Source organism: Prinia subflava, chromosome 8 (assembly GCF_021018805.1).
Source record: "Prinia subflava isolate CZ2003 ecotype Zambia chromosome 8, Cam_Psub_1.2, whole genome shotgun sequence".
In the NCBI taxonomy this organism is placed as follows: Eukaryota; Metazoa; Chordata; class Aves; order Passeriformes; family Cisticolidae; genus Prinia; species Prinia subflava.
The window spans coordinates 3,213,145-3,227,043 of record NC_086254.1 but is presented as its reverse complement, the minus strand read 5'-3'; the positions used below and the strand labels follow the sequence as shown (position 1 = coordinate 3,227,043).

General features: G+C 45.1%; 1 protein-coding gene across 6 annotated transcripts in view; it reads left to right on the top strand.

Moving 5' to 3' along the window:
• Positions 1 to 473: 473 nt before the first annotated feature.
• Positions 474 to 13,899, top strand: part of GTF2I (general transcription factor IIi) — a 102,549-nt gene continuing 89,123 nt past the window's right edge. For all 6 annotated transcript variants that reach the window (XM_063402389.1, XM_063402388.1, XM_063402387.1 and 3 more), the window contains exon 1: positions 474 to 633. The gene's annotated coding sequence lies outside the window, so the exon portion shown is untranslated. The remainder of the gene's footprint in view (positions 634 to 13,899) is intronic.

Below are 13,899 nucleotides of genomic sequence, written 5' to 3'. Positions count from 1 at the left end.
CAACCTAGATTCAAAGGAAAGGAATAGTGATGTGAGACAAAACATTCGACTCTTTTTAGCCAGGAAAAAAGATCTCATAAATAGCATCCACTATGCTTTCTATCTTTGAAAATGAAATAAATGAATATAAACATGAATAAATGAATATAAATGAATAAAAAAATTTAAAGCTTTGCTATGAAGGTCCTCATTAACCCTATGTAACGCTTTCTGATGGTGGAGGTTGTAGCTGCCATCGTTGTTTCTGGAAGGCAGTTCGGGGTGTTCAGCGGGGCCGATCTGTGTGCAGAGCCGCTCCCGGTCGGACCCCCCGGCCGCTCCCGGCCCCCGCCGGGCGCCAGGAAGGGCGCGGTGCCCCGGCCCCGCCGCCGCCCTGGCGCGGTGCCCGGCGGGAGCTCCGGCCCGAGACTGCGACTCCCGGCGGCCCCTGCGAGCGCGCGCGCCGCCGCGGCTGCGCGAGCACACCATCCCCCGCCCGGGGCGGCGCTGGGGTCGGCCCGACACCGCGCACGAGGAGCGCGGCCCCTCAGCGGCGCCGAGAGTCCGCGGAGAAACCGCCGCTGCCCCGGCGTTCTCCCCGTAGCCGTGCGACGTCTTCAGCCAGAGGAGCCGGGCTGCCTGCCCCCGGAGCGGGTGAGTGAGAGGGCGGGCTCGGGCCCGGCGGGGTGGAGCGAGGGACGGACGGTGCGGCGCGGTCCCGGTGGCTGTGGAGCTGTGAGGCGCTGAGGGGGGCTCGGCGGTCGGGGCCGCTGCCCGGGCCGCTCCCTCGGTGGGGGGGGTGGGGGGGTGAGCTCGCTTCGCCCGGCTCAGCCGCTGGCAGTGGGGGGGCGCTGTCGCCGCGCCGCCGCCTCCTCTTCCCATTGGCTGGCGTGGGCGCGCGCATGCGCGAGCCGTGCGCGTGCGGCGGCCGTCGGGCGTTGAGGGGAAGGGGCGGAGCGGGGTGTGTAAAATGGCTGTGGGGCAACCGGCGCCGGCCGCGGGGCAGCGGCTCCTCGGGCCGGGTATTCGCGCCTGCGAGCACAGCGGAGGCCTGAGTCCAGCTCTGTCTTGTGTATGGCAGCACACGGTGGTGAAGTGAGGAACCCTCAACCGCACCCAAGGCAGGCACTGGCCACCCAGGGTCCATTCCGCTGGGTAGAAATTATGGAATCACATAAAGCTTTGGAGTGGAAAGGACTTAAAAAATCATGTAGTTCTAACAAGTGGAAGGCAGGGACACCTGCCACTAGACCAGGTCGCTCCTAGCACTTCCCAGCTTGATGAGGAACACTTCCAGGGGTGGGGCAGCCGCAACTTCTCTGGGCAACCTGTGCCAGTGCCTCACCGCTGATGCCCAAAAGATAGGCTGAAAGGCTATCCCCATGGACATGGTCTGTAGAGCACGTATTTTCATATTGCAGCACTGGTAGGGAGGAGCATACCTCCACCTAACTCACCCATCCCTGTCAAGTGCTGTGGTGTATTTTAGAGTTACTATGTCACTATAACATCGTCATATATGCACCAGAACTAATTTACATAGTATAATCTCATGGTTATCAAATAGTTCTTTTGCACTGTGCTTGCGCGTCCCCAGTTCAGGGGTCGTCAGGGGTCTTTGATGAAGGCTTCCAAGGTCTTCTCTGCGTCTGAACTTTTCAACTTTGTCTGTGGAGCATGTGTAGTTGCGGTGTTCCTGGGTCTGTTTGGTCCTAACTGGTCTAAATTCTTTATTTTGTGGCTAATTTGCTTTACATTTGCCAATGTCTCATTTGTACTATACTATGTATCTCTAAAGCTATCCACCTGAAGAGTTTTTTTTCTTTTTTGTCTCTTTGGCATTAAGCAACTAGTTAACCATATACAAGCCATTATATTGTATAGAAAGTTGTTTATATCAGGTTATATAGGTATAAAAAGTTATATGTTGTATTGTTACTAGGTTATATGGGTGTATAAAAAGTCATGATTTAGGTTACATTGATGTCAGATTATGTAGATATATCAGGTTATATTGGTGTCTTATAACTCAAGCTATTTATATACGCATCACCACCTTCAAAATATCCATTCTATCCCTGCCCTCTGTCAGTGTGAAGCCCTTCCCCCTAGTCCTGTCTCTCCAGGCCCTTGTTCAAAATCCCTGTGCAGCTGTTTTGTATTCTACCTTGCGGTTCTGAAACACCACATTTAGGTTGTCTTGGGGCTTCTTTTCTTCAGGCTGAATAATCCCAATTCTCTCAGCCTTTCCTTGTGGGAGTGTTGTTCCATCCCTCTAATCATCTTAGTGGCCCTGTGTGTGACGTTGCAGCCGCCAGCAAAGAACAATTCCAGCTGACAACAAAGCATTGCTGCAGAAGCCTGTCAGCCTGGTGTTAAAGAGAGGTTGGCATATAAGTGTACATCTGTATGGATGTATAACCTTGTCCGCCTCTCTTGGCTTCACAACAATGTTTGTAATTATGAAATATTTTGAGTATCACCGCTAGTCATGTAGCTGAGTTGTTGGTGTACAAGTCTTTCAGTCAGTATCTCACAACAAGGAACAACTTTTAGACTCCTTTTTAAAATATACCTATTTTTTTGTGCTTGTTTAACTCAACTTTATTTATTTATTTAACTTATTTATTTATTTATTTTATTAAACTTATTTATTTAATTTATTTTAAAATATTTATTTATTTATTTTATTAAACTTATTTATTTAATTTTTAAAATACTTATTTATTTAACTTTATTTATTAAGATAATAAAATCCAATAAAGCATTTTAAAGGAAGAAAAACAGTAACGAAACTGAAAAATCAGACTTGTAATTCTGCTGTGTAAATTAGATGTGCATAAAAGGTTGTCTCTTAAACAAACTGGAATTGGGGCCCCTAGGAACAACTGAGGTACCACTACTGGTAACCTTTTTTCTTATTCATCAGGATGTAAGAACCTTTTCATAGAAGTTTGATGGAAGCTTGTGCTTTTCTGAATAGATTGTGTATTTGTAATTTTCTGACACATTGCCAAACTCTGGCTTGTTGAGTTGACTTTTATTTCTGGTCCCTGGACTTTTTATTTGGGGTGAAGAGAGCCTCATATTAGGATTGACCAATATTCTTCCTTTAGTGCAAGGAAGAACACGTGTAATTCATTCTATGGAAATCAGTGTTCTGATTTGTTTGGTTAAGTGTAATAATAAGAACAAGGGATAGAGCTGCAGAGGAGCTCCGCTCAAATGGAGGCGAATTGTCGGGTGATTGAAGAGAAGAGGTCTCAATGGTTTGCATCAATGAAGCCAATTTTATTGAGTACAATGCTGGTTTATATATCTTTCAAGCATGAGCTAAAAATAACTACTTGCTTAAACAATAACAACCATATCTCTGTTTCTTCGTAGCATTGCTTAATGTGCTATGGTCTAGCACAGACTTGCACAGGCCTGTACTGTCTTGTGTACCAAACACACCCTGATCTCTTCCTCCTGCAGGGTCCTGCCTCAACTTGCCAGGGCTTGTGGCCCTCTAGCACCTGTGCTTCTGTAATGAGTTCCGCCGTACTCTGAGTCCTCCCTCCCAGCTGTATGCGCACAGGGACTGATTGCTAGTGCAGAATGGTGGGATGGTTGGTGTCTCAGTCAGTGCCCTGACTGTAGGCAGCAGTACGCTCATGCGGACACAGGGCACTCGGCAAACACTCCCACTTTGGATACCAGCTGTAAATTATTAGTGAACCTGGTCATCATGTTGACTAAGTAAATAAAATTACACTGGTAAAGACAGGAATTATTAGATGGTCAGGTGTGCTGTGATTAAATTTTCATTTTGTTTACATGATTCTAGTGTAATTTATGAATGCCTAGATGTTGCAGTAGGACACTTCAAATAGCAGCTGCTGGAATTGTGTTTTACTCTTTTAATGGTTCTTAAGAGTATCAGAGGTCATGTAGGCTGACTAAAAAGTCATGGTGCTGAGTACCATGAAATTACCTAGAAAAAAATGGAATTAGTTTTTCTCGGTTTTGGGGAGGTCCCAGTTGTGTGATAAACTCTCCTTCCCTCCTCATCCCCCTCTATCAAAATGCTGCTGGTTTCTTGTGACTCGGTGCAGAATCAATGCTGTTGGATGTGCTGGCACTGCACAATACCCATTCTTTAAGAACTGGAACACAATTTGCCTGGTTGTGCCAACTTTTACTAGTTCAGATATGACTTTGGGGTTGCCAGCCACCAGGGACCACCAAAGAGACCCCCAGTGTGGTGGTGTGGATGGTTGAACTTTCCCCATTTTGTATGTTATATCCCGGTTGGACCCTCCAGAGAAAGCTGGACAGTGTAAGCAGGAGAAAGTAAGTGCTTTGAAGGATTGTGACAAGGAAAAGAAGGACAGACGAGGGAGAAGATTTAAAGAGAGACTTAGGGAAGAGGGAGAGGGAGCTGAAAGAAGGATAATAAAGAAAGGGTTTTTGAGATTGGGCTGAGCTGAAGGACATGAGGGTGGATTACCAAGTAGAATGGATTTGAGTTTGTAATGGTTAGAAAAAGTTAAAAGGCTGGTGAGTCCAATACTGTATGTTCTGTGTACTGCTGTATGTTCTGTGTACTCCCCCCCCTAATTGAAATTCATAGGTTGATACATCCTCCCTACAAGCTCCTATTCTTAGCTCATCTCTGTTACATGTTACCTTTCCCCCTTTTCCCGCCATAGTGTTCTCCCTCCCCTACATCCCAATTGGTCAAAGGCTTGCAACCCCTCCCCTTATCTCCCTAGTGATAAGTTCTGATTGGAGGCCACAAAGAGGAACTCCCATTTCTCCTCCCCTACCCCGAGAGTTTATAAGCTGGTGCATTTCTTTGTTCTGGGTCCAGCTCCGTCTGGCCCTGACAGTGTTCGTTGGAATTAAAGTTGTGGTTCTACTGTCTGGCTGGCTGGACCCTTCTTTCTTACTCTCGGCGTTGTCGCACAAGATATCCTGCTGCTGTTCAGGCCTCTCCCAGGGCCAAGAACCTACAGGGCTGACCCCTCACGTCCTGCTGAGGGGCAGCTCGGATTACGCTTGCTCCGGTGCCTGGGCTGGCTCGGGGCGAAGCCAAGGGGCTTCGAACAAGGCACCGCGACACCCCAGGACAGGAAAATGCATGCGTAAAGGGTAGGAAAAATATCTTAATGATTTGGGGGAATGATTACTATATGTGTGTTTATTCTGGGAAAATCAGTGAATATGTATGTAAAATATGTAAACAGGAAGTTTTTTATCATTGGCGTGCACAAAATTTTGGAGGAAATACACCCTCGTGCATCTGTCTGAATTAAGAATGCTTGCTTTTTAGTGCTGCATTGGTGTGAAGGAAGTTTTTTATTTTTAACTATTTTTGGTACCCTGAGTGCCCTTAAGCTTATTATATGTATGCATGACCATTGTAGTGGTTGGAAGAAGCTGAAAGTTGTTGCTTAAAGAGTATTTTTATAATTTTGATTCTCCATGATGATTAATGACATGTTGTAACTGTGAAAATAGATCATCCTAATGGGATTGCATAGTTCAACCATGGACCGATGCTGAATGATGAAGATGAGACTCTCCTAATTCTGTATGTGCTATGGCTGGGGTGGATGTGTCACAGAAAATCAGAAAAGCTGGTCATGGTAGATTTGCACCCCAACAGTTTCTGTGCTAAGTTGTCTGATGTGAGAAATGAATCCTGCTCTTCAAAATTTTTAACAATTTAATAAGGGATGAAACAACAGTGCTAGATGCTTGGCAACAGCCAGAGGTACCCCGGTTAAACATAGCAACTTGTATACTTCTTTCTATTGCATTGGTCAAATACATATCCATAAAGATAATACATATGCAAACATTTCTTTGAACTCGTTTACATGTTCTGGAAATTCTTTAGCATGGTTGACCCCTGACTCACCTTTTTAGAATATGTGCAGTAATCGTGGTTGTGGGTTTGAGGGTCGTGTATCATTTCCTCACAACAGTCCCCTGTTCCGTGGTTTCAGCAGGCAACACTTACTGATAATTGAAGGGTCAGTAGCAGGGATCCTCATCACATCCATTCCTTACATGTTACCTGACCATGCAGACGGTTTTAGCTGTTTCCATTATTGCAAGTTAACTAAAAATACTTTAAATCAACATCAACTATTTCACAAATATGAGTTATTTTCATTATTGTCAGTTAGTTACAAAAAATAAAAGCATTAGTTATTATTTCACAACTACAGCTGCTTCTGCAAAAGTTGACATTATAATGCACAACACATAGCATCCACTTTAATATTTGTAAAAGCCAAAACTATAATATATGTTTATCACACTCTCCACAAACTAAAATATCATCCATAGATGATGTTTTGAGGATGGAAGCTACACAGGGACCAGGGCATTGGCCACAAAAAGTTAGCAGATTATACTGTATCAAGAGCAGGTAAAAGAGATTACAAACTGTGCTAAATCAAAATCGTTGTGCTTTATAATAATTTGCAAAAACCAACACATAATAGCGAATGCCAACAACTACACAGTTATTTATAATGTCCCCAAATTGTGGCCCATGGTGATCTAGCAGGAGCTGGTCGTCTTTCCCTTAGGGAATATATCTTCAGTGGTTTTTAAGGCTGAGTTCACACAAACTCGCATCCAGCTGTATTTTAGGGTTCTCAGGAGCTACCTTCTTTTCCATCAGTGTGTCAGGATTTGGTTTAGTGTTTGCAATGCTGGGTGAGGGGGTAGAAGAGAGGTGTATTCTCTGGCACCCACAGCTACTTTTCTGGAGAGTTGCAGAAAAGGGATAGATGTATCATTTTGGGAATACCTGCTTGCATACCTCTGGTGAAGGGTAAAAACTACTGCTTATTAAGACTCTTCTCTAAGAAACACGTATTCCTTCAATCCCCATCCCAGTTTTCCATACGTATTCTCTATATGTTTAAGTAACAGTTTTCTTCGTAAAGCTCAAGTGTTGCTTTGCTTTTGATTTTTGTGTGTCAGACAAAGCAATTCTAGAGAGCGTATTTGTTATCTCTGGGTTTCTCAAGGTTACCGTGTCTGCCTCGTGTGAGTTCAGGAGCAATGGAAAGTTTTTGTTCTGTCTTGTCCCAAATATTGCAAGTATTTTTGTTCTGAAAAGTAGAAGCCATCAAGAAACATGAGGAGTGACATACATGTTTGTATGTATGTTTGTTTGGAGTGACATGACATGATCTGGCATGAGAGACTGGAATTTTAAAGGTTAATGATTCAAACAACTGGCCATTTGCAAAAGCAGCAGGTGCTTTCCTGAGGCCAGGTTTCACCTCCTAACCAAAGGGAAGGAGAGTTTTTTGGGGTGTGGTGATTAAACCTCTGATCTGTATAAGGAAAGCTCAGGTACAGAGGGAATGCACATCTGCCATAGGAGGATGACTACAACAATTGGACCATGTTTAGCCACAAGATGAATTTTAATCTGGATGGGGGACAAGGCTGATAAGAACCATCAGAGACCCTCAGAATGCCCCAGCCTAATTTCTGAGGCCTTCCACAATAGGATTCTGCATGACCAACAGTGTTGCAGCAGACTGTAAATCTCCTTTTAGGGGAGGCTTTTGGGTGTTCCCATGTGATCTGAATTTATACTAACCCATTGAACTCTATGTTTCATGGGCTTCCCCAACCCCTGAGGTATCAGGACTGCAGCCATCACTTTGACCAACAGATATTTAAATTGTAACAATCAAGTCTTGTTGCTGGATCCATGGGTGGTGATATATTTACTCCCCACTATCTACTCTTATCCTTTCTTCCCCTTTCTTTCTTGTCCTTACATGTTTTCTTAAATGATGTCTTTGTACTTCTATGTTGTTATATTACTGTAGATAATAACCCAAATAGCTACATACCTCTTTTCCACTGCAACCAAATAGTTTTAAAATAAACAGGCCATATTGTTGGAGGTTAGGTTTTTCCTTTTGTTTTCTTTCTCTGTGGGAGTATTCTCCCATTTTGTTTCATAGAAACCGGAACTACTATAGAAACAGGAATGACCGGTACTTAGGAGAGACAAAAGAAGTTGCCAAGCTTAGGGGAGGAGGGCAGCTGGCTGCACTCTTACCTAGGGTTTCTGTCCTTCAGAGATGCTGGGAGAATTGGGCTGGGAAAAAAGGGGCTGGGACAGCTGCTGGCTCTTGTTCTCTCGGCATTCATAGGGGAGACAGGCTGTGGTCCCTGTGAGGGGAGTTCCCACCACTGCAGGGTTCTGTCTCCTCCCTTTCTTCTACCGTGAATCCAGCTCTGCTCGTGAATCCAGCTCTGCTCGTAAGAGCAGCCATTGCACAGGGGCCTTATTAACACCCCACCTCACCAAACAAAGGACTGTCACCGTCTGCTCCAATGCCTCAGGGGAAACCCCGCGATCCCCGAGCCCCTTCCCCTCCAAGGGAGCCTCTCCCGGCCCTGTTTGGGAGCCAGGCTGCTGCTGCCCAGCCCCCGCTGTGCCTCTGCTACTGCTGCAGGATTTTTGCTGCACTGTAGCCTGCAACCCCTGCCTGCCAAGATGCCGTGCGGTCCTAGCTACAGCTGCTGAGTGTCTGCTGCCTCTTTCTTGCTACCCGTGTGAGCTCATTCCTGCTGTTCCAGCTGCTGCTGCCAAGGTTCCTGCGGGGGCGCTGGGATGGGCTGTGCCAGCAGGTTTGTAGAGGAGGCCCCTTTTCCATCCCTTCTGCTGACTGCCCCTGCCATTGTTAACGTGAGGGAGATGCCCGAGCCCGCGCCACAGCGCCCCCTGCAGGGCGGGGAATCACCGCCCCCGCCCCGCGGAGCCGCAGCGCCCCTGCCGGCCGTGCCCGGAACTGCAGCGGGGAAAGGGCCCTGCTCTCTGCAGCCCGAGAAGGCTGCACTGGGGTTCTGCTTCTGTTGCTGCTGCTGTTGATGTTGTTTGCCTTGTTACACGTAGTAGTAAGGAACTGTTATTCTTTTCCCCATATCTTTGCCTGAAAGCCCATTAATTTCAAAGTTAAAATTCAGAGGGAAGGGGGTCATACTGTCCATTCTAAGGGAGATTCCACCTTCCTTGGCAGACACTTGCCTTTATAACTAAGACATATATACATAAATAATTCTATATGTATACTTTTTTTAATATATATACACATATACTGATCTTTCACTGTTGTTCACTCTAATTTGCCTCAGGAGGTCTATTAGCAAAAACCTCATTTACCCTGCCTTCAGAGGTGGGTTGTAACATTTGGTCTTTAGTTTTCTCCTTCTAAAAGGAAAATTCAGGCTTTTTTTAGCACTGTATTGTTGTGGTCTTCACCTTAGGCAGTATCCTGTTTCTAACCGAATAGTTAGTTGTCTTAGTAGGTGGTATAGGACTCTGTTTTCGATTTCTGCTGGGAACAGTGATGATAACTCAGGGATGTTTTCATTACCTCTGAGCAGTGTTTGTACAGAGCCAAGGCCTTTTCTGCTTTTCACCTCACCAGTGAGGAGGCTGGGGGTGCACAAGGAGTTGGGGAGGACACAGCTGGAACAGCTGACCCCAGGGCCATCCCAGACAGTGTGGTGTCATGGTCAGCATACAGAGCAGGGGGAAGAAGGGAGAGATGCACATTCAGAGTGATGCCATTGGTTTTCCAAGTTACTGTTAGATGGCATGGAGCCATGCTGTCCTGGTGTCATGGTTCAAGACAATTTTAAGAGGTCTCTTAAAGTCTAAATGAGTTACCTCGGCTTACTTTCAAAGAATCCCTCTTTACCAATAAGGAGAAAATTAATATGAGCAGAGATAAGTGAAAAAAACAACAGTGTACTAACAAGCAACAGGCAAAAAAAATAATAGTAAATAATCACTAGCTATAAAATTGCTGAGTATCACCAACTCCTAGGGAAAAAAGAGACACCCAAAATGGCAGAAGTACCCTTTCCAAGACGGCACTTGCCACAGGTGACCACGCATAGGGAGACAAAGAGAAAATAGTATCTCACCTTTGTCAGATTATACCCTTTTCTGACCCAAAGATAGAGCAACAAGCCCATAATTTGAATCTTGTTTCCAGTTTCGTTTCTCTCTCAACAATATCTGTCCTATTCCATAGAATTTTTAAGTCTTCATTTTTTATCTCAAAGTCTGCATACGGATACATACCATGTGAGCCCTCTGTTAGGCTTTGAGAATTCTGTACAAATCCATTTCCCTCATTACCCTCCCCCAGGAATGTGGCCTTCACAGGTGACTGATCTGGGAGGCAAAGGGAAAGGATGGTGGCAAACCCTTCAGGGAAGGTGAGAGCTTACTGAGGAGTTCTAGTGGAAGATAAGAATTGCTGGGTTGTGTGAGATCAGTGTGCTGCTGCTCACTGAACCTGCTGGACTCCACCAGTGTTGGTTCTGCTGCCTCAGGTCCCTGCTCTGATGGTAGGCGGAGAACTGACTGTCCACACTGAAAAGCAGTGCCGGACCTGGATCAGCTCAGGTTTATGCTGCTGACAGGTATTGCAAAGTCCACTCAGAAATGATTTCTTATTGCTCAGTGCACTTTATCTGAGCTGCTACTGTTGCAAGCCCAGAAAAACTCAAGGGAAATAACCCCCTCATAAGCAGAGCTTCCACCTTGAGCACATGCTACCAGGCAAGAGAGAGCACTTTACCTGAGCCGGAAAGCACAAGGCCAGAGTGTGCTTTGCTTCACTGCACAGACTTTAAAGCCAAGGCAGCCCCCAGCCCAATTTCCGACAGCAACACCATACCTTAAAGTGATAATTTTGAGCACAGATAGATACGGAATACAATAACATTTTGGGTTACCTATGACACCTGGGAATGGCTGAACATGTGTCTGAGCAAGCAGCTGTTTTGGGCTAAGTTACATCACAGGCAGGAATGTATTTTGGAAGGCTTTACTTGGGCAAAGGCACATCTTGGCAAAGATAAACCAAAGAATTTATACATGGTTATTGTGGAGGACAGCTGCAAAAGCTGAGCTGGGTAGCGCTGCTAACCTCTTGGGCCTGGTACAGTGGAAGCTGTGGGAGAGATAAACTCAGGGCAATTACAGCAAAAATTGAAGACATCATGTCTGGTTGCTCGGACTGTTCTGACAAGAGAAGACATAACAAGGAAATTGCTAGCGTAGAAGAATGTAACAGGGACCTGATAACCAAAAAGATTGTGTTGCTGTGGGAACAGTAACAAAGGGGTCCAAATGGAAAATTTTGTATGGAAGTTAGAGAACTATGAATATGTGTGATTAGTGTAATAAACATGCTTTGCTTGTACAGCATGGTCCATGTCTCTCAAGCCTGCAGTTGTAACTAATATTAACTGATCTAGAAGTTTTAAGGTTATCAGATAGTGGTGCTGAAAGGGTTAAAATCATTATGCTTAGGCATACTGGAACAGTTCTGTAACCCAGCAACAGGAATGGCCAGAGAAAAGCTAAGTGATTGGACAGGAGTGAATGAGTATAAGTCATGTAAACTGTTGGTTTGGAGTTCAACCTTGTTATCTGGAGGGAGGCTGATTGTATTATTGGAGGTGAAAGATGTTATCTCTTGATTGGGAACACCCAGATCTCCAGCACTGTATACATACAACACCGGCAGATTTAGCATTATTTTGTAGAAAGTATTTGGAAAATATTTAACTATCGCAAGTAGTGCTTAGTCTTGTGAATTCCTTTAATAGACACTGCTTAGTCCTATATTCACCTGTGTGTGCAAGTGGATATCTTAGCTTTGACAATAAAAACTGTGTGCCTGATAAGAAGGTATATTTTCACCAGATCCCTTAGCTGGAAAACAGTCAAAGAAAAATAACTGATTTTAGGAGGCTCATAACCATAAAAAGATAAATTTGAAGAATGGGATATTCCCCAAATGACCACCAGAGACCCTCAAGAACCCCCAGTTCTAATGTAAATGAAGTCTAAGAAGGGATTAAAAAATGTAAAAGAATTCATGGAAATGTTTGGCAATATGTATGATTCCAGGGGAATGTTATGAATATGTATTGCATAGATATAAGCTACTACGTTAGATGGCTTGGGGTGTGCATGTTACGAGGAGTGCTTCCCCACCCGGTGCTGACATAGTTGCTTACTTTATAATTCTGAAATAACAGTATTAAAGAGTTTTGTTTGTCCCCATGTTTTGGTGACAATTTTTTGGGTATTACGCTTTTCACAAGGCTTTGCATTGGGGATTTACATTGGGCAGTGGTGTTGTCACACTCTTTCTAAGTGCTGAATCTTGGAAGGGCAGCCAGGTTCATTAGATCTAGTGAACCATAGCCTACTCTTTCTAGTAATAACCACTGTCCCAGTGGTTAAAATAGGATAGTGGAGGAAATTATGTTTTAGAGGGAGAAACTGGCAAAATGTGGTCACATCCTTAAGCAAGAATTTCCCACTAGTTAAAGAATCAGCCTATTGTTTGTGTTGGCAGCCTTACAAAGCCACATAATTTCAAAAACCTTGATATCTGCATATGCTGTACTTTCCGAGTTCTTCTCATATCTGTGGTTGCTTATCCCACGGCCTGTATCCTACCCAGGGCTAGGATATCATTTAACTCCAGTGTTCTCTCTGTTCTGTCCCCCATTTGTTTTTCCCATAGAAAGAAATTGAAATAATTCTTTCATATATGAAGTACTAAGGCCTGAACAACAGGCAGTGAGTGAGGCCTGAATAGGCCCTGTCATGGGTTAGCACTGGTCAGATGTTCATGCACTTATGAGTGTGTGTTTTTTTTAATGAGCTACTGTGAGATGTGGTCAAGAACAGAGCAGAGCAGGCCTAAAACTTGAAAACTGAGAACAAAACTTTATTACATTACATAAGAATAGAAATAGAAAGGAAAACTCTAAACACACACACAAAAAACAGAAATGAAAACTTCTCAGAACATTTCTTCTCTTCCCCCAATTTCTACCCCTTACACGTTACCTTCCATAGACCAAAACTTTGGGTTTTAAATCAAACAATCACTACTCAAAAAACTAATCTTCAATTCAGCAAGGGAGAGAGGAGTCTCTCTCGCACCACAGACTGCTCCTCAGAAAACACAGGTCCACCCCTTATGTGTTTCCATGTCACCCGTGGCACCACCCAGAGAAGTTGCCGTGGTGACACCTTCCTTTCTATGTCTAGTGCTCTCACCACTGTCCATGGGCCAAAGCTGCTATAGGGCTCTTTTAAGGATGCTTGCATGCCGAGCTCTCCCCATCTTTCCCCTGGGGCCAAGGGTTCCAAGAGCAGGTCTTCCCTGAGGGCAGAGGGCACCACCACACCCTCTCTTTCTCTTCTCTGTTCGCTCCACTCTTAAAATGCCAGTCACTGTAGCAAAAGCAGAGGCAGCTGCATCCACCCAAATGCAGTTTAAAAGAGCCTTGAGTTCAGTCTATGGCTAACATTATGCAAGAAAAGTCCAGATCAGAAAGCCACTCCTCTCATTCTTTGCCCATCCAAGGTTCTTTTCATCTTCTAACTTTATCATGTCGGTCCCAGGCTGTTTCTCTTTCTCTTCTGAAACCATTAGCCATGAGAATCAATGTCTGGGAAAAAGTTTCCTTCTGCCAAGAAAGGGTTAACAGTTTCTGGCTCCCGGCAGTGCTGCGGGCTCAGGCACTCCCTGCCTCGGCAGCTCCCATTTGCAGCTGGGCACCTTCTCCCGGAGGGGCGGGTGGGAGAGGGGGTGGGAACAACACACAGAAGGCACCTCCACAGTTTTCAACCCCTCTATCCTAGATAGGGCCAGCTCAGCTCCAGTCCTGTCCACTCTCTTCCCTCCCCCCGGGGCCCCAGCTTACTTCAGCTCCGCCGCGTGGTTCTCTTCAGCCCGGCTATGTGGCTCCCTTCCCCCACCTAGCCTAGTAAACTGGGCAGGGGAGAGGAGATGTTTCCCTGCTGAAACCAGAACCCAAAAGAGGCAGATCTTCTGGGAG